This window comes from Acomys russatus, chromosome 22 (genome assembly GCF_903995435.1).
Source record: "Acomys russatus chromosome 22, mAcoRus1.1, whole genome shotgun sequence".
Lineage (NCBI taxonomy): Eukaryota > Metazoa > Chordata > Mammalia > Rodentia > Muridae > Acomys > Acomys russatus.
Genome location: NC_067158.1, coordinates 4,490,028 through 4,513,595, shown reverse-complemented (window position 1 = coordinate 4,513,595; position 23,568 = coordinate 4,490,028).

Genomic DNA, 23,568 nt, shown 5'->3' with positions numbered 1-23,568 from the left:
ACCTTTCCTCTTAAAGGTCCCAGGCACCATAGACAGTAAAAGTTGACAGTGTCAGCTAGATAGTAGCATTATCATTGAAGGATTAAGTAGCTTACAGAGTGTTGACACAGTATTTACTTTACTAGATGCATCTTTGTCTCCTTTTCATCATTTTCTTCTATTTACATTAACCTTAGACTCCATATAAGCAATAATATTTTTGAAATTATTAACAAAGAAGTGCTTTCAATAGCATAGCCAACAATAACAAATTTATATAAAGTCACTATATTACTTTTAAAGTGTTCTCATCTTGTAAGTGAGATGTTTTTGCTTTGTGGTTTTATGTATATGTTTGTTTGTTTGTTTTGGAAAGTATTGCCACAGAGCCAAAACCTTAGAATGTGCTATCATCATCCTGCCTCCGCCTCCCATTGCTTGAATTATAAGCCAATGCCACCATACTCTAGAGGAGTTTTCAGTATGTATTTTGCTTTCCTTAGAGATATTCCATACAGCACCTATAAATTCTAGGAAGAAGAGAAAATAATCAAGAAGAGAGTAGAGGAGAGATTAAGAGGTCAGGTATAATGATATTTAAATTCTATCCTTCCTAACTATAGGCAAAACAAGGAATGAAATTTGATGGTAAATTTCTTATTTTCATAAGTTTTATTATGTAGAACTGATGATCTTATGAGCAACTTTAGCACATTTTAGATGTCACACCATATGTTTGTGATGGAGAAAGCCAGTGAAAATTGTCTCAGGGCTGCAGAAACTCTGGTCCATTTAGGAGAAATTTTCCATGCTCCAAAGGACCGATTAACAATATGCTAGATTTTCAGAGGGGAGATAAACAAAGGCGAAACTATTTGACTTCCCTTTCCTAAGTGGAGTTTGTGTTTTGCTCAGTTTCAAGGTGCGTTTTGGCGGTGGTTCTCCTTTCCTGGTCTCCCACAGCTACCAGTGTGCCCCCAAGAAGCTTACAGCCTGTGTGATGCTGTGCCCCCAAGGTACAGTGTTTCCTCGGGGAACTCCCGTGCTCCCTGGGTGGATTTTGCAATGTGGAAGCCCATCACAGGACGTAAAGGCGAATCAGCCGAGCCTTCTTCAACGGGAAGCAAATGTCTAGCACACACAGTTAACCTGCGGAGATGCCTCTCTCTCATGAAAAGTGGAAAATGTATCCTTTGAAAAATGACTATATTTCTTCTATTGTGAACTTAATGTCACGAATTATACACACAGGTTTAATCTTCTCTGAATGGAAACAAGATGTTGAAGATACAAAATGGCTCCAAACAGGACAAAAACCTAAGTCTTATGTACTTGCTTTCTGTTCTCCCTGCAAGCTGTCTTTCTATTGGGAATTCAGGCTTCTTGCATTGATACCTCTAAAAAATTGAAATAATCATAAGAATTTTTCATCGTTTACGTAGTTTAAGATAAAAGATACTAAATAAATCATTCATACATTAAGAATGATTACCAGCATGTAAAGTGGAATGCAGAATTACCCCAGATATATTACCCACGATGCTTTTCAGCACGGCAGCTAATTACCAGCAGAAAAGGTCATACAAAAAAATAATGTGATTAGAAGAGGTTGAAGAAAAAATAGCCACATATTTGGACATAGACCAAATTCCCTTTTTGCCACTGTAACTGAAAACCATTTCTTCAATATTTAATGAAACGCTTATGCTACAGCACCTGGTGACATTGTCAGCACAGTCTAACCACTGCCTCCCCCGTGGGTCATTACTGCAGCCATCTGAAAGGGGGCAAACTGTTCATCGAGGACAATAATGCCAGTCTTTAAGAATCTACAGCTACAAAACAGCAGGAGACAGGGTTTTGGCTTTGATCTTGGGAAAAATGGCTGGGGGCAAAATGCTGTTTCCTACCATCAGAGGCTGCACGGTTAGCAATAATTGTGTAAGTCAAAGCCGTTCTCGGGACTCAACTTGGCTGCTCTGCTTCGCTTGCTCTCTCCCCTTGCAGAAAGCTAGCAGCTCCTGGTGAGAGATCCTTGTCAACAGGAAAACACTGGTTCACGGTACCCTGCTAATGATCCAATGCATCAATACCTCGAACAATCACAACAAGCAGATGTCCTAAGTTAATACAGACTTCCCTGGGATTTTCCTGGTGAAATGTGGCTTTAAAAGGCATTAGTCTTTTGTCCTCACTAGAGAACAGCTAAATCCTGGCACCAATTCCTTGGGTGTGTGAACCTCAGCCTAATGGAATTTAATTACTTTCGTGGTATTAATCATCTGTACAGTAGAGCAAAGAGTATTTTATTGCCACTTTTAAGGGTTATCGGCACATTTATTTCAAATGAACTGTCAAACTGCATTACGTGTAAGGCATGCCAGGTTTGAATTCTGCAGCTCAGGTGAAAATAAATTTACAGTTTAAAACTCTTCCCCCACCATCAACATCCTACCCATTATTGGCAGCAGCATATATGTAAAACTCACAAAATTAAAAGAAATTAAGTGTTGAATTACCTATTCATTTTTTACCCTCTGGTTTTATCCCTCATTCCAAGCTTTTTGACGACTCATTTGCAAAGGTTGCTTTACACCCAGGACCCCAGGAGCACCGATTGGCGTCAAATAGGCTGTGACACCATTACAGGCTTAGTTACAGAAAAGCGAGGCCCATCTTGTCTATTACAAGGCAACAGGCTCCAGCCCACTCAACACTGCACACTCCCTCCACCCCGTGCTGTTAGGCAAATGCTTTTGGTTTTGTTCATATTCAGGGGAAATGAGTGTACATTTCTTTCTTCCGCTGGTTGATTTTTAACCCTGTGTCAAGTGTTTCCTAAAGAGCTCCAAGGAACTCGGCCTGCATTTATAGAGCCTTCCATTGTGCTAAATAGATCCAACCCTGGACGGCACGATGATACACTCAGGTTGATTCTACAGACTCCAGGAAACTTCCTGTTTCTGGTAAAGTGATCCAAAGAAACCAGAGGCGGCAAGCTGAAGAAAGAGTAAGGAAAAATACAGAACAAGACAAATATGGAAGGAAAGGCCTCGGAGCTCCAGAAGTCAGCCCTTGGGCTCTCAAGCCTCTCAAAGTTTAGAATTATATCCAGGCAAATTCCTGAGTCTCTTTGGCTTCCTTGGCCACAAAATGGAAATATATACCCATAGGTGTAAAGGTTCAAAGATAATATTAGTCCAACACCCCGTATCCAGTGAGCCTTCCTTGTTGCTAAAGGTATAACAGGAAAGAGGATACACCTGACTTGAAAAGCCATATCCTCCCCTTTGTTGATTGGCTCAGTTATTCCTGAACGGGACCCTTTGTGAACTCCAGAGACATTTAAAGTATCCTTATTTTCTCTGCATCAAAGAGTTCCTTCCCCGTGTACGTCCTCCCAGCTCCTGACCTGCTCCACACCCACCTGTTTAAGGAACTTTCCACTCATCTCATTTCAGGGACGTTCTGCAGCAAGAAGGAGAAAGGAGAGCAATTTGTGACATGAGATGCCGAATGTGCAAAAGACACATAATTAGTGTCAAAATGGATGCATTTGCTTTTTAAAGTCTATTTGTCCTGTGATTTCAAATGAATCAAGCTGCTATGTCTCTCTCAACAGCTTCATGCTACTCCATAATGAATTAAATGGCTCCCTTGGAAAAAATGTAGCCATTATGAACAAAATGCTCTTTCAAATGCTGGAATGAGAAGGGCTTAAAAAGACTCTTCTGTGGAGTGCTCCTCAGTCTAAAGATCTCTGACGACAGACTTGGAATCTTTGAAAGAGAAGCATTCTCTCAGAAAACACACACACACACACACACACACACACACACACACACACACACACACACACACACATTTTTAATCCATCCTTCCAAACATTATAGTCACCAGTTGTGGGTAGGAAAAAAAGCTACCATGTTGAGCGGAAGCGGAACAGCGCAGAGTTGAGTCTCCTTAGCATGGCTCCGTGGCCTAAGGATGCAATCGAGGCCCCACACTCTTTCAAAGGCATTTCGTGACACAAGAAAGGATGCTCCGCTGGTAGCTCTGAAAGGTTTCTGTTCTCCCATTTAGTAAGTCCTCTGTTCCCACTACATTTCTAGCTCTGTTTCTTCTGTGAATCTCTTTGTTCGGTACTAACGTGTCTTATGAGTGTATCTCTCTAATGCCTCTGTTCAGGTAAGTGGGTGCTTCCAAACCTCCCAGACCTTGGTCTTCACTCATTCTCTGTAGAAATGAAATGAGAACATCTCTGTCAAAAACAAAAAACAAAAAACCAAAAAGCTTAAATTAAACATGAAAAAAGAACATCTTTGAATCTGATTGGTGGTGATGTCTGGCATAGGAAGAAAATTATGGAAACTTTTAAAGGCAATAGATACAGGTAGTTGAAGATGATAGTATCAATATACTATCATATAGCTAGAAACTGAAGACAACTCACTGTGGTCTAGAAAAATCATGCACAAGCAAATTATATACCAAATTCAATTCCTAGTAATGGCATTTTGTTCAAATTAATGCTAGATTTAAAGAACTAACCTTTTCTTAACTGAAAAAGCAGAAACTAAACAAAAGAAAAGAATAGCCAGATTCCATGTGATGGACCCTAAGAGTCCAGGCTAGCCCAATGTCACCTCTGAAGACTAAAAGGCATCCTATTTCCTTATTTTTCTGGCCATGAACTCTTCATCTTCATTTTTTGAAATGAAGACAATGTTAATCGTTTTAAGAAGCACATGAGGACAAATGAGATAAAATTTATATGCCAAGTTAGACTACATAAATCCAATGGGTTATAAAATGACAACTGTATTAGAGTCAAATTAAATAATTTCATTTCTTTTCTTGGAGGAAGCCCCAGGCTTTACTCTTGTGCGCTCTGGCCATTATTTCTAGGTAGCATGCACACAGTGTCCTTGCTAGAGAGAATGTCTGTTCTGTGGTCTATCATCTCTAAGTACAGAGTCCCTCCTTTTATATTGAGGAAGACAATACACAGTTTGTTTTGATAACTAGGGGAAGAGAAACAGGACTTTATTCTACACTTTGTGCCACCAGATAAGGGTGTTAGCTCACAACAAGTGTTGGACATTATTTAGGGACTGGCTTTGTAAAGCTGGTTAAAGAATAAAAGTACCAGGCACAGAGCTCCACTTTCCCAGCACGGGTTCACACTCAGCAACCGCAGGTTAGTGCTTTAAGGTGTGTTATTCCACGTAATGGGTTCACACTCAGCAAATGCAGGTTAGTGCTTTAAGGTGTGTTATTCCACTTAATGACTAAATGTGTTCATATGTGCATCAATAACTCAATTATCAACAGTTCGACTAAAGTAATGTTTTAGGTAAATGTGGCTTTTCACTTATCAAAATTTGGGTTTTTTTTGGAAACTGTGGGAAGGACTGTATTATTCATGTACCACTTATTTGAAAAGGTAATGTCTTATGAAAAACTATTAATAATCTGTTCAAAAAGATTGGGGATAAAAGTTGGTATTTGGTTACCTAGAGATCCTACTAGATACTAACTTACTTTGTCATAGAGCAGATTTGTTTAATTTCTTGTATATGTCTTCAAAAGAATAGATTTATAACTGTAAGAATAGATAGAGAGCTGGTCTTCAAACTCTTCAGAGATCCACAGAATATGGCATTTAATGATGAGGGCTTTCCTGACGGAGAGAGATATCTACTCCTGGCCGCATCTCCGTATGTATCATTGAAGATGGGGACATCAAGAGACTAGGGTGACACAATGGTCACTGGACTAAAAAACTGCTCTTATCTCTACTGCTGATGAAAGGCTGACTGTCTGCAATGATCAACAGTGATGCTGGAAAGTTGACTGTCCAGCTTTGAAGAGACTAGATGGACCAGACCGTCAGATTTCCTGCTTCAAAAAGCAGTTTGTTGGATGTTTTGGGCCAAAGACTGATTGCCCAAATGAGGGAGAAAATCTGGTGACTGTCCAAGCGGTTTGCTCTCTCTGTCCTATTCACACTTGAAAGTTGCCTGCCAGCACTTCCTTTATTAGATAGAATTTCCTTCTTGGGTCTCTGATGGGATTGAAGACTAGATAGCCACAGAGTTACTAGAAGCTTTAGTTTAAGAATTAAAAACACATGTATAGATTGATAATTGCAATTTCTCATGAAAGAAAAGGACTCTCTTTGGTAGGATAGTGGAACACTTTCAGGTTAACAAGTATTAAAAAGACTTGGTTATGTACTTGATACCTGATGATTCTGTATATATGTATATTTGTGTATATAGTTCTTAATTATATTTTTTAAAGAAAAGGGAGATGTGTGGGAAGGACTGTAAGCTTTGCCACAGGTGAAAGCAATCTTGGCAGGCTTTACCCTTGGACACACCATGGATACTCCCTGAGATTAACCTTGAGATAGACTGGGTGGAGCCATCCTGGGCCTGGAATTCAGGAAGCAGACCTGGGGACTCCACCTGGACTATTGTTTTTCAAATTGACCCTCAATAGGAGAAGGAGACCACCCTTTGCACGTGAGACAGGCAGGCGGGGAGGAGAAAGGGGCTGCAGGTTCAGACCAGGCTTGAGTGCAGGTGGATCAGAAGGAGGACCAGCGAACAAGCCAGACCAGTGCACAGGCCAGAGACACCTAGGGACCCATCCTGTAGAACGGATACCGGAAGGTTCACTCTTTTTTCCCTTTAACCTTTTTTCCCTCTTGTGTAAGCTAGTTGGGTTGTATAATAAAGTTTAATTGTTTAAGAAACAGAGCCAACAGGAAACAACTTCTCTTTTTGTGAAGTCATCTCCAATTCCTCCTTGGCTCCATTGTTCCGACATCCCGCTTGCTTGAGGTGTTTAAGGTGCAACGGCTGATGTTAAGCTTAGTGTTCTAGATGAGAGGGTATCATTTGATGTTCCTTCAACGCAATAGTTCCACATTATTTTCTCCGTGTTTTACTGCACTCTGGAGTCCTCTCTGGCCCTTAAACTACTTTTGCATGATGGGGAGATTGAATGAGCTGCCCGTGGTGGTTCTGAATTCATTCAAACAGCACACACTGTTTTAATCATAGCCATTTTCACAGTTATTGTATCTTTTTATGAACTGAACTGCTCCTATACTAATTTGGCTTTTCTTTTACATGAAATGGTCTAGGTCGAATAAGTAACACATTATTTAAAGATATAGTGATAAAAAGGATGTTAGCTCAGTGGTAAAAAGCAATGTTTCAAATATAGTGTTAATCGTTTCTACAAACATGAGAACTACATTAAAAGGTTTTCAATATGAGATAATATTGAAATATTTAACACTTACGACAGAGATTTATGTGTCTATCTTGCTTTCCATGTCTTCACCATTTGACTAATTAACCAAAGGCATCTGTGTGTAAAGGAACCATGCCCCCATCACAGCCTAGGTTCTTTCTGCATCAGTTTCTAGAAGACAAAACTAAAAGGCTCAGCTCTGCTCACTGGTCCCCTCCAGGTAAGGACAGTGAAGAGGAGACAGGGAGATGAGGTCTCTGGCTCCATGCCCAGGCAGGCCCTCTCAGTGCCTGTGGTGTCCTCACACAGGGTGCTTCCCGCTGCTGCTCAGGGCACATGCACCTTACAAAGAGATGGCGCAGTGGCAAAGCTCATACACAGGGGCTTACAAGGTTCATTGCTAGGACCAAAAATGAATAAAGGTGTTAAGTACCTTATAAGACTTCACAATTTAATTTTTTTAAATGTGAGTCTTAGTTTTCACCTAGGTCACGTTTAATATTTCTAGTCACACGATTGCCGACAATTGTAACTAGAAGGAATCCTCCTGGCGCCTTCACTCTAGACTTCTTTCAGGGCTCAGTGTCACCTCAGCTTATTTCTGGCCAGTCTCAGTATTCCACAACACTCTTGACTTTAACATTAAAAGATGGTATTTGCTCCCGATATGCTTCTATCAACCCAAAGGCTGTGCTTTCAAATGCAGTCAAAGTTTATTTGAAAAGAAATCATACTTTATTAAGTATTTAAACCAACAACGTAATGCCATCTTACTTCTGCCCTCACAGCAAGCCTGTCAGATGGAAAACAATCAGGACGCAACAACAAATTAGGACTGCTGTTAATATAATGAAGTATAATTGGTGAAATAATCATGTTATACGTGTATAACATTTGTAGACACATATATTCAATATATTAAATGAAAGGTTGTAGCAATGAAGAGATGCATCAGCAGGTAAGGGCACTGTACGCTTTCTGAGAGGACCTTGGTTCAATTCCCTGTACTCACATGGCGGCTCACTATACCTGTAACACCAGTCCCAGAGGATCTGATGCCACCTGCCACCTTCTGGCCACTGTAGCCACTGCATGCACATGGTGCACGAACATACATATAGACAAAACACCCATACAAACAAAATAAAAGTTTAAAAAATATTTAGACAGCTTATTTTACATATCTATTTGAAATACTAGTTCCTTATTGAATTACTCTCAGTTAATATTAATTTAGCTACAGGTTTAAAAACATAACTAATTTTTGTAGACATTTTGTGAGATATATTTAGTGACAATTTTATGAAATGAAACAAGAGATGGGATAGAATTCATGCACAGAAATATTAATGATATGTTATAGATACTACATGCACACTGAGGGCTCACCCATTCATTCCAAGGACAGCTAAAGACATTTGTTCTGTGCCCCTATCTACTCTACGAGTTGGGACTACAAGAGTGAAGAGAACAGAAAAGGCCTCTTATGTCATAAACATACAAACCAACAAGGACTCATAGCGTGACCTCTGTGCTCTAGCATTCTTTTCAAAACACACAACCAAGCAGTTTCCCAGAAATTTGAAAAGTTCTAGTTTGAAACGGTATATAAACTTCTGGCTTTTCAAGAGCACTCAACCTGAACACTGCCTTTAAATTACAGCTCCGACGTTTTATAAAACAAACGAGGATTACAAAATCCTTCAGACATAAAGGGTTTCGGGTTGGACAGCATAAAACATGAACTGTTAGTGATTCGAGTACATAAAACAGGGTGTGTATGTTTGAAAAAAAAGGAAAAAAAAAAAGGAAAATGAAGAGAGTGCTGCGTTGCGTGGAGTGTCAGTCACTGCAGTGGAGCACTCATTTGACAGAACAGACATGGGACACTGAGAGAGACCACACCTAAAACCCCAGGTGTTATCTGAATTTGCAGTCTTTTTAAAAGATTTTTTTCTTTTATTTCTGAGATTATAAAACAATTATATCCTTCCTCCTTCCAAATACCACACACATCCCTCCTTGCCTCTCCTTCCATTAACTGTTGTTGCATGCATTTAAATATATGTCTATGGATTTACCTTCTCAAGTCTGTATAATGTATAACACTGCTTGTATGTACATTTTCAGGGCTGACCATTTGGGATTGGATAATCAATTGGTGTGCTTTTCTCTGGGGAAGACTATTTTTCCACTCTCAGCATTCCTTAGTTGTCTGTGGTACTTGGTGTAGGATTGAGGCCTTGTCTTTCCCACAATTTCGGAGAGAGAGAGAGAGAGAGAGAGAGAGAGAGAGAGAGAGAGAGAGAGAGAGAGAGAGAGAGAGAGAGAGATTCTCCACAATTGCACATTGTCCACCCTAAATAGTATATCGAACGGGCAGAGGAGAAATGATTGTAAGACATCGATCGCCCTCTGCCCTCTGGATAAAGAAGGACTTACCCTTTGCTAAGCCAGCCAGCAGGGTAATATGAATATCTTTGGGAAGAACACTGAAAATACTGAAACGAGACTGGATCTGGTTATTGAAAACCAACCTAGGCACCAGTGTGCCCACATTGGGATATGCAAGAGGAAAGAGTGGGAGAGAGCAGGCCACAAAGTGGAGGCCCAGGACTGTGCAGGGCCACTCTGTCCACAGTGAAGATCTGGCTTCACTCCAGTGAGACTGGCAATGTCTGCAGGGCTTTGAGCAGAGGAGGAATGCCTTGCAGCTTACGTTCTAACAGGAACGTCCAAGATGCTGGGTCCAGAATGGCATGGCTGAGGCAGAGAAGTAAATTAGGATGTTTCCAGAACAATCAGACAAGAGATCATGGCCTCTTGAAACATGTAGCTAGAACTGAGTTGGTGAGAAGTAGTTAGGCAGACTGTTACTGCAAAGTTGATGGTTCTACCTAGAAAGAATGCAGTGGAAATGGAAACAGCCTAACCCCCCCCCCCCCCCCAGTGTCTGGCTCAGCAAATGGAAAGATAGAGTTGCCTTTGACTAACGTGTGGAAGATATTTGACTAAGAAGTGGAAGCAAACCAGAATTCAGTTTGGAACATGAAAAACTAGAGGTACTAGCTACCAAATGGACCATCAAGTAAACGGTACACAGTCCTGATATTCAAAGCCGTGGTCAAAGATGGTGGGACAATGTTCATCTTTAAAACTTATTTCTTATATAGGAGGTGCTTTGTCTTAATGTATGTCTTTGCACCACATGCATGCCTGGTGGCCTGACACATCAGAGGAGCACATACACACACCACTGACTGGAGTTACAATCACTCTGAGGCTACTGGGAATAGAACCTGGGTTCTCTGGATGAGCAGCCAGTATTCTTAATTACTGGGCCATCTCCCCAGCCCTTGTAGGCATAACATTCATGGTTCAGTTTTTAAATGATAAAAACTTCTGTGAATTGCATCAGACAGTGGTGCCATCTTTCTAGTTACTGTAGGATCTATAATATAGGCAAAGAAACAAAGAAGGCTCAGGACTGAACATCAGAATAGTCTCATGTTTAGATGGCAAGAAGAGGAAGACAAACCTAACCTGGTAAGTGCTTAATGAGTAAGTGATAATCAAGGAGACTGCTGCCCTGCAAGAGCTACCCATAGAGAGAGTGCTTCAAACGCACACAGCGAAATTCATTATGCCAGATGTTGCCCACTGTCTACATTAGAAGGACCCTGAAGAAGAGAGACTTGGCCAAAGATCACAGAATTCACTTGTGACCTTGTGGTGACACTGGCAGGGACTGTTCTTATGGAAAAGAAAAGAAATGACTGGCTGAGGAGTTTCTAAGAATGCTCTGGGCTGGAGGTGCAGCTCAACAGCTGACAGGGACTATGAGTGTAGCTCACTTGCCTAGGAGGGCCTTGGTCTGATGCCACAGAGAAAGAAAGAAAAGAAGAAGAGAGGAATGGGTAAAAGAGGGAACATATACATGAGATAATAAATAAGCCAAATACAGACAGGTGAGTATTATTTTATTGTCTAACATAATAAAAACTAGGAAGGGACAAATAAAACAATGACCCGAAAACAGCAGGATTAGTAGGGAAATGAGAAGAGAGGGTAGTGAAGATCGTAGATGTGATCAGAGCTGTGTGTGTGTGTGTGTGTGTGTGTGTGTGTGTGTGTGTGTGCAAACAACACTTTATGGCTTATTAACATGTATAATAAATGTGTATCAATAATTATAACTTTAAAAGGTAGTGCTGGGGAAATGACTATAACTTTTTTTTGAGATTGTGTGACTTTCAAACATAAAATTTCAAGTGTACTTTTTTTTGCAGATGAGATGAATTTCTGAGAAGTGAAAGATAATCTTTTTATTCTTGGATGTCTAGGCTCATTAAATATAAACTAACCAGTCAGACACAGTGCTGCATGACTGTATCTCCCGCACACAGGAGACTGAGATGGACAGAGCAGGTTCCAAAAGCCAACGTTGTCCTACATAAGGAGCTCAATGCCAGTGTGGGCTATACGGCTGATATCAAAAGTAAATCAATAAGTAGCCTAGTCATTTCACACAGCTAACAGAAGCCATTTATATCTTTAAGTGATCAGATTTTCCATACGTAGCCATGTTAAATGGTTAAGTACAAGTGTAAGATAATATGCAGAATGGACGTCCATGATGGTCCCAGGGGCAGCCAGACCACAAGCTCAGCCCCAGCTTTGCTGCTAAGAATTTCAGTTTACACATCTTAGTCTTGACTCTAGAATCTAACTCAGTGGTATGCAACTATATTTACATTCCTTATCAACTCGGAGTCTCTGATATATATCAGTCTTCAAACTGAAATGCCAGTGTGTTTTCATCCCGAAGAAAGAGTTAGAAGGGGGGCATGGGGCGGGGCCCTGGGATGATGTAAGCGGCTTTACAAGAGGCGGCAAGATGAGGTCGGATGCTCCAGCTCTCTCAGCATACAGCATATGATGCTTTCCACATGTCATGGTACAATTATGAAGGTAAGTAGATGTGATCCACCTAATGTGGATTTCCAAGCCTCTAATATCCAGGTATTGTACTATCACAACATAAAGGAAAAACAGAAATAAAAATACTCAAGCACACAATATTAATTTCTGGATGTTAATGACCCTCAATCTACTATGAAAATCAATTGTAGTAAATCTCTTTTGGATCTTTCTTTTGTCTATATCATATGCCATACTTTTGTGTGAAAACTAAACTTATTTTATTAAAAATCAAATAAATTTCTTAGCACAAATTTTTTATGAAAATCTCTTGTGTGATCAAAGTTTAATCATTAAAAACTGAACTGATTCCACATTTTTATGGATCCTTTGCATCCAAAGAGATAGGAAGTTATGGTTTTGAACCTCAGGAGTTTTATAATATGAAAGGAAATACAAAGCAAACACACATGAAATTTACCTAAAAATGTGTAAGTCAGAATAAGAATTTTAGAAGGCCAAAGGAGAGATGTCATAACATTGATAATAAGTCTGTTGTCAAAATAAGAGCTCAGATAAGAAAAGCACCCCAAGGCAACAGCCCTAGGAATTAGAATCATGAAAGGAAGCTTCCAGAAGAATGAGCCTGGCAGTGTGCCTGACGGGAAGAAGCATAAAAGTAGATTCAGCCCCGTAGAAAGGATTTCCCAGTGAGGAAGAGGGCAGGCTACCTGTGGGTCTGAAATCTGACATGTGTGGCAGGCTCTCCATCAAAATGCCCCACAGCTGTCATTAGAGAGCAAAACAGGCCAAACAATGTCTAAGGTCTCAGCAAAGTGGATGAACAGATTCAAATTAATGCAGAGCTAAGTACTAGAAAATGCCCTCATGGAAGACTGCAGTTCCTTGACTGCACAGGCAGCAATCAGCCACCAGCTTTTTCTAGCATGAGTTCATGGATGAGGCACTGGCCATTTCCAGATCTGTGTCCAGGTAAGGCCTCCACTTGTGAAGTTAGTACCACTTCCAACTGGCCTCTTATGAAGCAACTTCAAGACAAACAGAATGGGGAAAGTGGACATATTTAACTTGTGTATAATCATGTATGATTTTTATAAAGCCATTTAAAAGTCACTAGTGTTAATGCAATTAGCATCCAGGATGTGATGTAGCAAGAAACCTTACTACAGAAACTTCTAAGACCCAAGCTAGGTCAACTTTCATGAGCCAAAGACAAAAGGAACAAAATTTGCATCAGGGTTGTTTTTTACCAAATTCTCCAAATCGTTAGCATTAGAAACTAACAAGGTTGGAACTAGAAATGATCATACTGAGTCAGTTAACCCAGAAGCAGAAAGACTCAGATGGTATATACTCACTTATAATTGGACAGTAGGCCAGGGGGCATGTCCCATGAAAGACCTCACTTACCAGGAAATTTGGATAGATGTGAGGATATCCTATTGGGACTCTAGGTGAGAGAAGTATGGGAGAATGGGGAAATAGAAGGATCCAGAGGCCCCTAGAAACCTACAAGAAGAACGTTATGATGGACAGATCTGGGCCCAGGGGTTCTTCTCAAACTATGGCACCAACCAGGGACAATACATGCAGTAAACATCGAACCCCTACCCAGATCTAGCCAATGGACAGGACATTCTCCACAGCTGAGTGGAGAGTGGGGACTGACTTTGACATGAACTCTGGTGCCCCATATTTGACCATGTCCCCTTGATGGGGAGGCCTGGTGGCACTCAGGGAAGGATAGCAGCTACCAAGAAGAGACTTGATACCCTATGATCATGTAGAGGGGGAGGAGGTCCCCCTCAGTCATAGACATAGGGGAGGGGAATAGGGTGAAAGCAGGAGGGAGGGAGGAATGGTAGGATACAAGGGATGGGACAACAATTTAGATGTAATATGAATAAATTAATAAAAAATATGCACTAACACCATGCTCAGCTAGGAAGCCATAGTTCTTACAGGTATCCATAGAACAGCAATAAAAAAAATAAAAAATTAAATAAAAGTATAAAAGTTGAAAAAAAGAAAGAAACTGACAAGATATTAGACTGAAGTTTTCTGCTTAACTTGGGTACCGCCTATTGGATACAATTTGAAATGTTCTTTGACTCTTGAAAGGTTTATGTGCAGTAAGGGGACAAGCCTGAGCTCAGTCTGAGCTAATTTGACCTCAGCTCAAGTGCAAACTGTCCACACTGACTGCAAAAATCCTCAATCAATGGTTCTGGCCTGGTAGGATTCAAATCATAAATCTAACAAAATGAAAGTTTTAATTTCATATTTAAAATGTTGCATTTTGATATTTACTTCTCCTAGATCTGAGCCTGTTAGCATCTCAGCTGTGGAATGTACTTCCACTGTAGGACCGATGGCCATCTTGTCTTCTAAGCAGATAACGAAGAGGCAGTATATTCTTGCTATCCTGGTTGGGGGAGGCTGGATTCAAGGCAAGCACCTCCCTCACCTCCAATTCATCTTGAAAAATCTTAAGGCTCTTTCTGATTCCAACGTCCTGTTACACACACACACACACACACACACACACACACACACACACACACACACCACGCGGTATAACAAGGCAGCGGTTTTCCTGAATTCATTCCAATTTGAGCCTTCCTCTCTGTGACTCTCTACCACAGTGGCGTTGAAAATATGTGAATAAATTACTCAACAGAAATGAGTGCATGTCTTCTTCGCCACGGAAGGGAGCTCAGACTGTTTGTTATGTTAAGCACAAGGTCTGGCAGTCAAATAATCTAGGAGAGAAATCCAAATAAATTTAGGACGAAGAAAACACAAGGATCAAATCCCCCCAGCTCGACTGACGTTTCTCTGCAATATCTAAAGTCTTGCTGACTGGATCAAGCTAGAGGGCAAATAAATCAAGCAAAAGGTTCTAGCTTATTTTGTTGTTGTTTTTTTTTTTTAATCCATAGAAATAAAATCATGGATAATCATAAGCCTTGCTCCACCAGGAAAAATATAGTGAGATTTAAAATTGTTGTAATAAGGCAGTGGTTGAGAATACAACTGCGTTATGCTAATTATCATGTTTATGCCATTAGCCAATGTAAATTACTGCACTTATTAAAGAGACAAAAATGACTCTGCTTTAGCAGATATAGATAAGTTATAGTACGGCTTATAGGCTGAGACTAAAATTATGCCTCTTTTGCAATAAAAATAATGGTTTTAAATAGAAAATAATAAATAACATGAGTGAATGTGCAAGTGTACAATAATTAGTCTAACTTTTATAGAGGGCAGGACCCCAGTTTTATTATCAATAGTGTATCATATTTGCCTCAGCTCAGTACAGTCGTGGCCTTCTTTAGTTAAAGTAAACATTTAGTGTGTCATTATGACTTTAATTCTTACAAGAACACATTCCTTTATTTCCCCCTTGCCTTTTACATCTGTGAAGAAAACCAAAATAATCTTCATGACTTTTGAACCATTTATTATTTTAAATAACCTCCCTAGAGCCCAATTTAAAAACCTAGGGAATATTACACACGCACACACGCACATACACACACATACACACATACATACACATACACACACACACACACACACACAGAGTGCTTTTGTTTGGTTTGCTTTTCTCTTTGTGAGTGAGTTTCATTTTGTAATGTTAGGCCAGCTGCCCTTGGATTTACAATCGTGCCCCAGCCTCCCGCTTGCTGGGATTAGAGGTGTGTGTCACCAAAGGAGGCTAGAAAACATTCCTGGCACCTCCTCACAGTCACCAGCTGCTGACAACGGCCTGTGAATTGTTTCCTGAATGTTGTACTAGCCTGTTTTTCTCCATCTCTACAATTAACATCTAATGCACACCACCTCCACCCTACCCTCAGCTCTATCAACAGGGTAACTATCCAGGGGTTGGGGGTCTTCCTTCTTAGCTAGGAACCACTCACAGCATTTTAAAAGTGTCCATTGATCCTGCATGCCTCTCTGTTCCAAGGTTAACTTGCAACAGCCTCGCCTTGACCTACAACCCTGCATCTACCATGCACTCCCAAGGCTAGCTTCATGCTTGTTCCCCGTCACCTTTACCATTGTTACTCTGATGTCCCTGCCCTTTGCAGTGCCGGGGATCTGTTTTTCTTCCTGCTTTAGAGCTTTCCCTCTCCTACAATCACCCTTCCCCAAATCATTACAGTTTCAGTTTAACAATTTCTTTAGAAAATTTCACATTGATATCTACATAAGCCGGGTCTATAACTGCAATTTCACATTCAGGTCTGCTATATAACAACTGTTCTCATTGTATACCTCGCTGCTTTGTGATATGCAAACCAAACACACATGTGCTCACCCCACCCCACCCCCTGCGCGCGCGCGCACACACACACACACACACACACACACACACACACACCTGAGAGCAGGAATCCTGCCAGTCTTACCCTGTATTGGCTCTTCCACCCCAAGAATAATTCAAACTGCACAGTGTTAAGACACTCAGAAAATGATTGGCCAGTATCACCCACTGAAGGAGAGAAGATTCTCCATAGACTAGGTGTTTGAGGTTGTTAGGATTAAAAATGAGATGGCATGGAACAGAAATGAATATGGAGAGATTTATTTGGGGAGAGAAGGGAATTGGAGAGGAGTTGGGACCTGAGTGGTCCATGAGGGTAGGCAGAGACAGAGACAGAGGGGCAGAGACAGAGGGAGAGAGACAGAGAGACAGAGAGAGGTGGGGGAGGGAGGCATAGAGAAAACACAAGAGTAAGAAAGACAAAGAGCTATGGATGGGAGCTTTTCCTTTTACCCTGGGCCCCTGGTGCACATCTTAGTGGCTGGCAGGTGATGATGTCAGAGGTTGCTAAGCAACCGGGGTGGGGGTAAGGGGGCAAGTCTCTTATATGCCAACAGAGGCCAATCAGAAATCCGCAGAAAATAACCTTGGGTAAAGAGCAACAGAAAATGGACTATCTTCTCTGAAAGGACCATGGTCTGTTGCCTGTACATCTTGTTGTGACTATCAGGGAGTGAAATGAAGGCACAGTCGCTGCTGGATGCCACACACACTTTTTTGTTTTTTTGGTCAGAACACGTTAATAAGAGTTGTTTCTGTGTGTGTCAAAACAGTTTCTAAATTATGAAGAAGTATGCTGTCTGATGTTGGTATTCTAACATGTGTGTTTAAATATTGACTAAAGATGTATTTGCATATCATTGTAAATAGCTGTATGTCATGTAGTATGTTGTAATTTTTATCAAGGATAGAAACTGGGGCTAGTGGGACAGTTGTGGTGCAAGCCTTTGATCCCAGCACTTGTGAGGCAGAAGCAGGTGGATCTCTTTGTTTGAGGCCAGCGTGGTCTACAGAGTTACAGAACAGCTAGGGCTACCTAGACAAAATCTCTCTCAAAAAAGAAAGGAAGGAAGGAAGGAAATTGGGCCTGTCTTCATTAAGTAAAAATGTTCTTTGTTTTCAAAATGGGAGTAAATAAAAGTTTCTTCCATTGGTCTTAAAGTAATGGAATGACTGCCTAAATATGCTCCGTATGCTGTGAAGGCGTGGCTTGGAATAGCTAATGAGCACATTAGACCCAGTTTGACCTGCAAAGCCTATGCAACACTCTGCATTTATCCCTTAACAATCTCAGAATAACATGTTGGTGCAACATGCAAAGATGAAACACTTGTAATTTATATAATACTTGATAGGGAGATATTTATCTTCATATTTCTTCTAAGAAGGAGCCTGGTCAAATAATCATCAGCAATTTTTTTTCTTGCAAATACGTATTAAGATGTATAGATTTAGGAACATAAGTGAGGATATTGTCAAGGTACTTAATTTAGAATTAATTATTAAACTCACTGCTTTTAAGATTCAAAGGCTGTTTAAAAAGCAATTTCTCTTGCCTACAATAAAAATATTAAGATGGTTAATACAAACAGAAAAGGAAATTAGAAAAACTACAAGAGCATTGTAATCAGACAAAACAGTGCAGGCGTAAGGACTCAGATGAATGGAACATGCTGGAGAAGTCAGAAGGACATGGTCCACAGGGTCAATACGCAGAAGATACGTGTTTACTTTATTGAAAAATATTACTTAAAAATGTTGTTGGCTATCCTAGAAAAAAAGGTGATATACTAAAATTACAATTTGCCTAAAAATTTAGATGTAAACATAAGAAAACTGATTGTCCAACCCAATGACTAAATAAGATATATCTGACTAGAAGATTATCTAAAAAGTTGTTCTTTTTAATTTACTTACATGGGTCGATGTGTGTTCATGAAAACAGATGACATGGTACATGCGTGGGTTTCAGAACACAGTCCATGGGAATGGGTCTGCACTTGAACCATGTGTGTTCTGGGGATTGATCTCAGGTCATTAGGATTGGTAGCAAGTGCTGGCGCCAGCTGAGCCATCTCTCCACCAAACCTTTTTTTTATAACAAATAAAAACATATAATCTACAACTAGCTTTGCAAACTGACAATAAAGTGATAGATACACTTCCCATGTTGGTGAGCCTTGATAATATTATGCTAAGTGAAAGAAGTCAGGCACAAAAGGGGCCAACACACAGTGAATGATTCTATTTGTGTGAAATATCCAGAATTGATGAATTCACAGCAACCAAGGGAGGGCCAAGACTTGGGGAGGGCGAACAGTATGGGGAGGGAGGAGTAACTCTTTAACAGGTACGCTCTTTCCTTCTGGAACTGGGTGTGTGCTTTTGAAATATTATGAATCACCAGAAGTCACTGAATTGTTTAGTTTAAAACAGTTCATTAAATAATATGTGTTTCACCTCATTTAAAAATAAAGTCTCACCACTCTAAAGAAAGCATCGACATATACATCTTACAAGATAATCCTAATTACCAGTAAACTTATTAAAAGATGTTATATCTCCTTAGCAAATCAAAAAATAATAGAAAGAGAGGTTACTTTTGGCCCATCGGATTATAAAAAATTAAAAAGAAGTAAACCCTACTGCTGGGAAAGATTCTGGTAAACACTCACTTGTAAGATCACACTGATAGCCTACTTTATTTTGTTTTAATGATGTAAATATGTGAATGTCTGAGTGTGGCTAAGAGCGCATGTGACTGCAGTGCCTGTGGGGTCCGGAAGCAGCTGTTGGGTCCCCTGGAGCTGGAGTTACAAGAAGTCATAACCCGCCCTCCTCCTGGACACTGGGAGCCAAATCCAGTCCTGTGCAAGAGCGTTGTGGTCTCGCATGCTGAACAGTTGTTCCAGTTTCTTCACCTGCCCTTTTGAAGGAAGGTCCTGAGGCTTCTGAAGCCCAGGGCCATTTTCCCACAGAGCCCACCTCTGTCAAGGTGGAGGAATGTGAGGCTGAGAGGAGAAGCCTTGGCATGACTGAAAGTAAACATTCACATGAAGTTTCTATTCGGTCTTCTCTATCTGTGCAGCTGGACCATGGCAGTGAGAGTTCCTGACTGTGAGTGATGAGGGAACTGAGACAACCCTCATCAGTTTCTCATCATGTGCTCTAATAACTAGAGAACAGAGGCTATGCATTTGAGGGGGTGATACATGGGAAGGATTGGAGGGAGGAAAGAAAGGGAAAGCAATATAATTCTGTTTTAAATTCAAAAACAATTTAAAAGTACACAGAATAGAATGGCCTTCTTGACAGTATTAGGAAGGTGCTGTATTCGTTGAACGTATCACCCCTGGGAAACAGAAAACTCTGTTGTCCGTGCATGTTCCGGGGGATTTCAGCAGATTCAGGGGTAGATTGGTACAGTCCATGCTGGTATGAATATGTGGCATAGGAGAGCCACACCCATCACTGTGGACGGGGAAGCAGAGAACCAGGGCAGAGCTAAAATGTTCAGATGTGCATTTCTAGGCATGTATTTCCCTCACCAAGGCAGAACCTCCTAAGTGTTCTCTGCCTCACACCACAAGCTTCGGATAGAGCCCTTGGGGCACATTTCTGATTCAAACTGTAACATTCTAACCTTCCCTTCTAAAACTACAAAACTCAAGCAACAAAACCTCCCTCACCTGGCTCACATCCACACCTGGCTCCTCCATTACCTCTTGCACATTTCTCTCCTTCCCTTTTCATTACGAATAACGTTTCATACATGTTCAACTATATGATACAGTCATCACTGATGACTAATAGAAGATGGCAGAATAACATACCAAAGACTCACTCAACTAACACTTTACTCGAGATCTTCTGAGTTCTGTCCTGAGTTTGGCCCTTCCTCAGCTTTGAGATCCATCCGTCCTTGAAGAGTCCCAAGTCAGCTTCAGGAAAATCCTCATGTTGGGTATCTGCCTACCTTTCACTATCTTACTGTCCCTGGACTATCTCCAATAAGAGTTTCAATGATTTACCCCCCTTTCCCTAGCTGTTTTCTCTCAATATTTCCCCATCCACTGTCTGCCCCTTGGCTATAAATCCTGTTTGTCCTATTGGAGTTGAGCCGGCTCTCTCTCAACTAGAACAAACCCACTGCAACCATGCACCCACACACTGCCTATGGTCCTCACTAAATAACGCTCACCTTGCAGTCTTTAAACAAGTGTCGTCTTTTCCTTAGCCGATTCCAGAGGAGTACTCAGTTTAAACAAGCTTATGGAGTTTAAAAAAAAAGCAAGATCTTTCTTTCAGATTTAAAGATAATACCACAATTTCAAATTATTAGTTTGTATAAGATTAATGAATCAGGCAGGAGAGTTGAATATTACCTTCGAGTAGCTAAGGTACCACACAGTGAAATGATACAGAATATAGATTGGGAAATGGAACTGTAAGAAAAGAAATATGTATTGACCCAAGAGAAAGGATCCTCAGTAATGTGAGGTTACCTCTAATTAGATAACTCAGATGGAACAAGATGTCATGCACTAAAGAGGTCTTCTTAATCCTGCCCTCCAGATGGCATGCAGCAACACCTCCTGAAAATAATTAATGCTGCCCATGACTACCACTTAGTACCCTTTGGGTCATGATCATACGACAGGTGACAGAGAAGGTGTGTCTCAGAGAAGTTAATAGATGGCATTGACATAGTGGTGGAATAAAACAAAAGTTAATTCACAGAGATGTAAAATTTTGACTGGGACATAAAACATATTCATTAAGAGAATTGCATTGATTAGATTTCATATTTTCACATCTATGAGTTGAGATAGTTTTATTACCATAAAATACAAAAAAAAAGTATGAGATGTTACAAAGGGATTTTAAAAAACAAGATGATATTTTATTAATTCAGGAAAGGAACATTGGAATACACCTTTTCAAGATATGTCAATCAATTATCTAGCTGTTGGCTTGGCAGCCATGGTGACACCCTCTTCTGCACTGGAGAAACAAAAAGCTTCCAATAGGATCCCCTTTTTCTCGGAACTGCAGCCCGTTTAGCTGGGATGCAGTAAATATGTCTAGAGCCATTCAGCTCTGCAGGAAAATAACAGAAGAGCCATGTCAACTACATAGGCAGTATTTAAGAAGTGGGAGGTAATTTTTTAAAGTAGCCATGAATTTGAAAGAGAGAAAAACATATGGGAGGGCTTGGAGGGAGGGCGGGGAGGAGCGAGATGACGTAATTACAGTATAATCTTATTTCTTTAAAAAAAATGAAAAATAGACCTATGCAGGAATGAGAGCTATGGAAACAACATATTGGGCAGCTAGGAAGCAGAAGTTTCAGCGGAGGAAAGGAACAGGTTCTTGTAACGAGGCAGAGGACACACATCGGGTTCCAAACACAGGAACTTGGCCACCCAAAGGAAACCATTACAGTGGCCATGTGATCACAGCCACCACTCGTGGTCAGACACCGATGATCTCCTTTTTATGATTTGTTTTGTTTTAGTTTTTTTTGAGGACTGGCTTGTTGTAGTGAAGTTTTCCCAGACCACAGAGAACCCTACTATTTATACTTGTACACATTTCACATTATGTTTTTTACCTTTTGTTGCCGTTTCATCTCAACACAGGAGGAAAACAAGGGGTGGGGGTGGGGCTTCAAAGATGGCCAGCACTGACTGACAGCTGAGTCAATGCTGCCACCAGCTCCAGTTGGAGGCATGGGTTCCCTCTGAGGTCTAGAGCGAATCACCTCTGGTGCACATCTTATGACCCCAAACCAGTCCTCTGTCTCCGAGGGCTTTTCTGCTGTTTGTTACAGGTTCTTGGTGACTGTCTAGTTTCTTGGTGACTTTGTTTCTACTCTGTGCCACAGACCTGTCTGAACTCCCTGCCTGGCCTCGTCTCTGATCAATACTTTGTAACAGAGTCAGAATTCTTCCACTAGCTCTTTCTCTTTCATTTCTGTGACATGTTGGAGTAATGAAAACTGCATGCACTCCTACCAATGTGACCCATTGCATAGGCTCTAGCTAGCTCACGCCTCCATATTTATTTCTTATACTCCTTTTCATCGAAGCTCAAAGTTAAAGAACAACTTTGACTGAGGTCACAGAAGTTTCTAAGGTGACATTTTTGGGAGGCTTTTTAGGCACAATTCCATGTAAAAAATTTTTTTTGTTTTAAATATTTAAAAATTTTAAATAATAAATGATTAAATTTTGTTTTAAATATTTAATTATTTAATAAAGTAAATATTTATTTAAATAAAATAAAAAATTAAATCTAGAGATGGCCACATGTTCATGTGTGAAACGTGTGATGGCTTCAAGTGTCTTAATGTCTAAAATTAATCCTTTTATAGAGATTTACTATATATTTAAGAGTCTGGCTTCCTTCCTTCCTGTACTCTATAAAGAGTCTGGCTTCCTTCCTGACTTACTGAAAGTGGAACCCAAAGAGGACCTTTTGAACAGTGACCACCATCTCCTTTTCACCACACACAGCAGCTGGTCTCCACATGGTTCTCAGTAGGAAAGGCCAGAGACATTTTGACATTTTGGGAAGATGAAGAAACATTCTTGGTTCACAGTCACAGAAAGGATTAAAGGGTTTTTGGTTTGTTTTTGGTTTGTTTGTTTTGAGGTTTTTTGTTTTTTGTTTTTTTGTTTTTTGTTTTTGTTTGTTTGTTTGCTTGTTTGTTTGTTTTTTGCATATAGTGGACCAAGGTAAAAGACTCCAGGCATCCTGGCAGTAAGTGAACCAATCCCACACACAAACAAATTAAAATAAATGTAACTTACCTATAATGTTGAATAAACAAATCAAAATAAAAATAACTGACCTATAATGCCGAATAATTTTCTCTGGTTTTGAATAGCATTCAAACAGATGAAAGAGCCCTTGGATTATGTCAGCTTAGAATATAACTACGTTTTACCTATAAAATATATTCTATCACAAGTGTAGCACAAACTTCATTTCTTTAGACGGTAGCAGCTGTGGGATGAAGGAAAGACTACCCCGTGTTT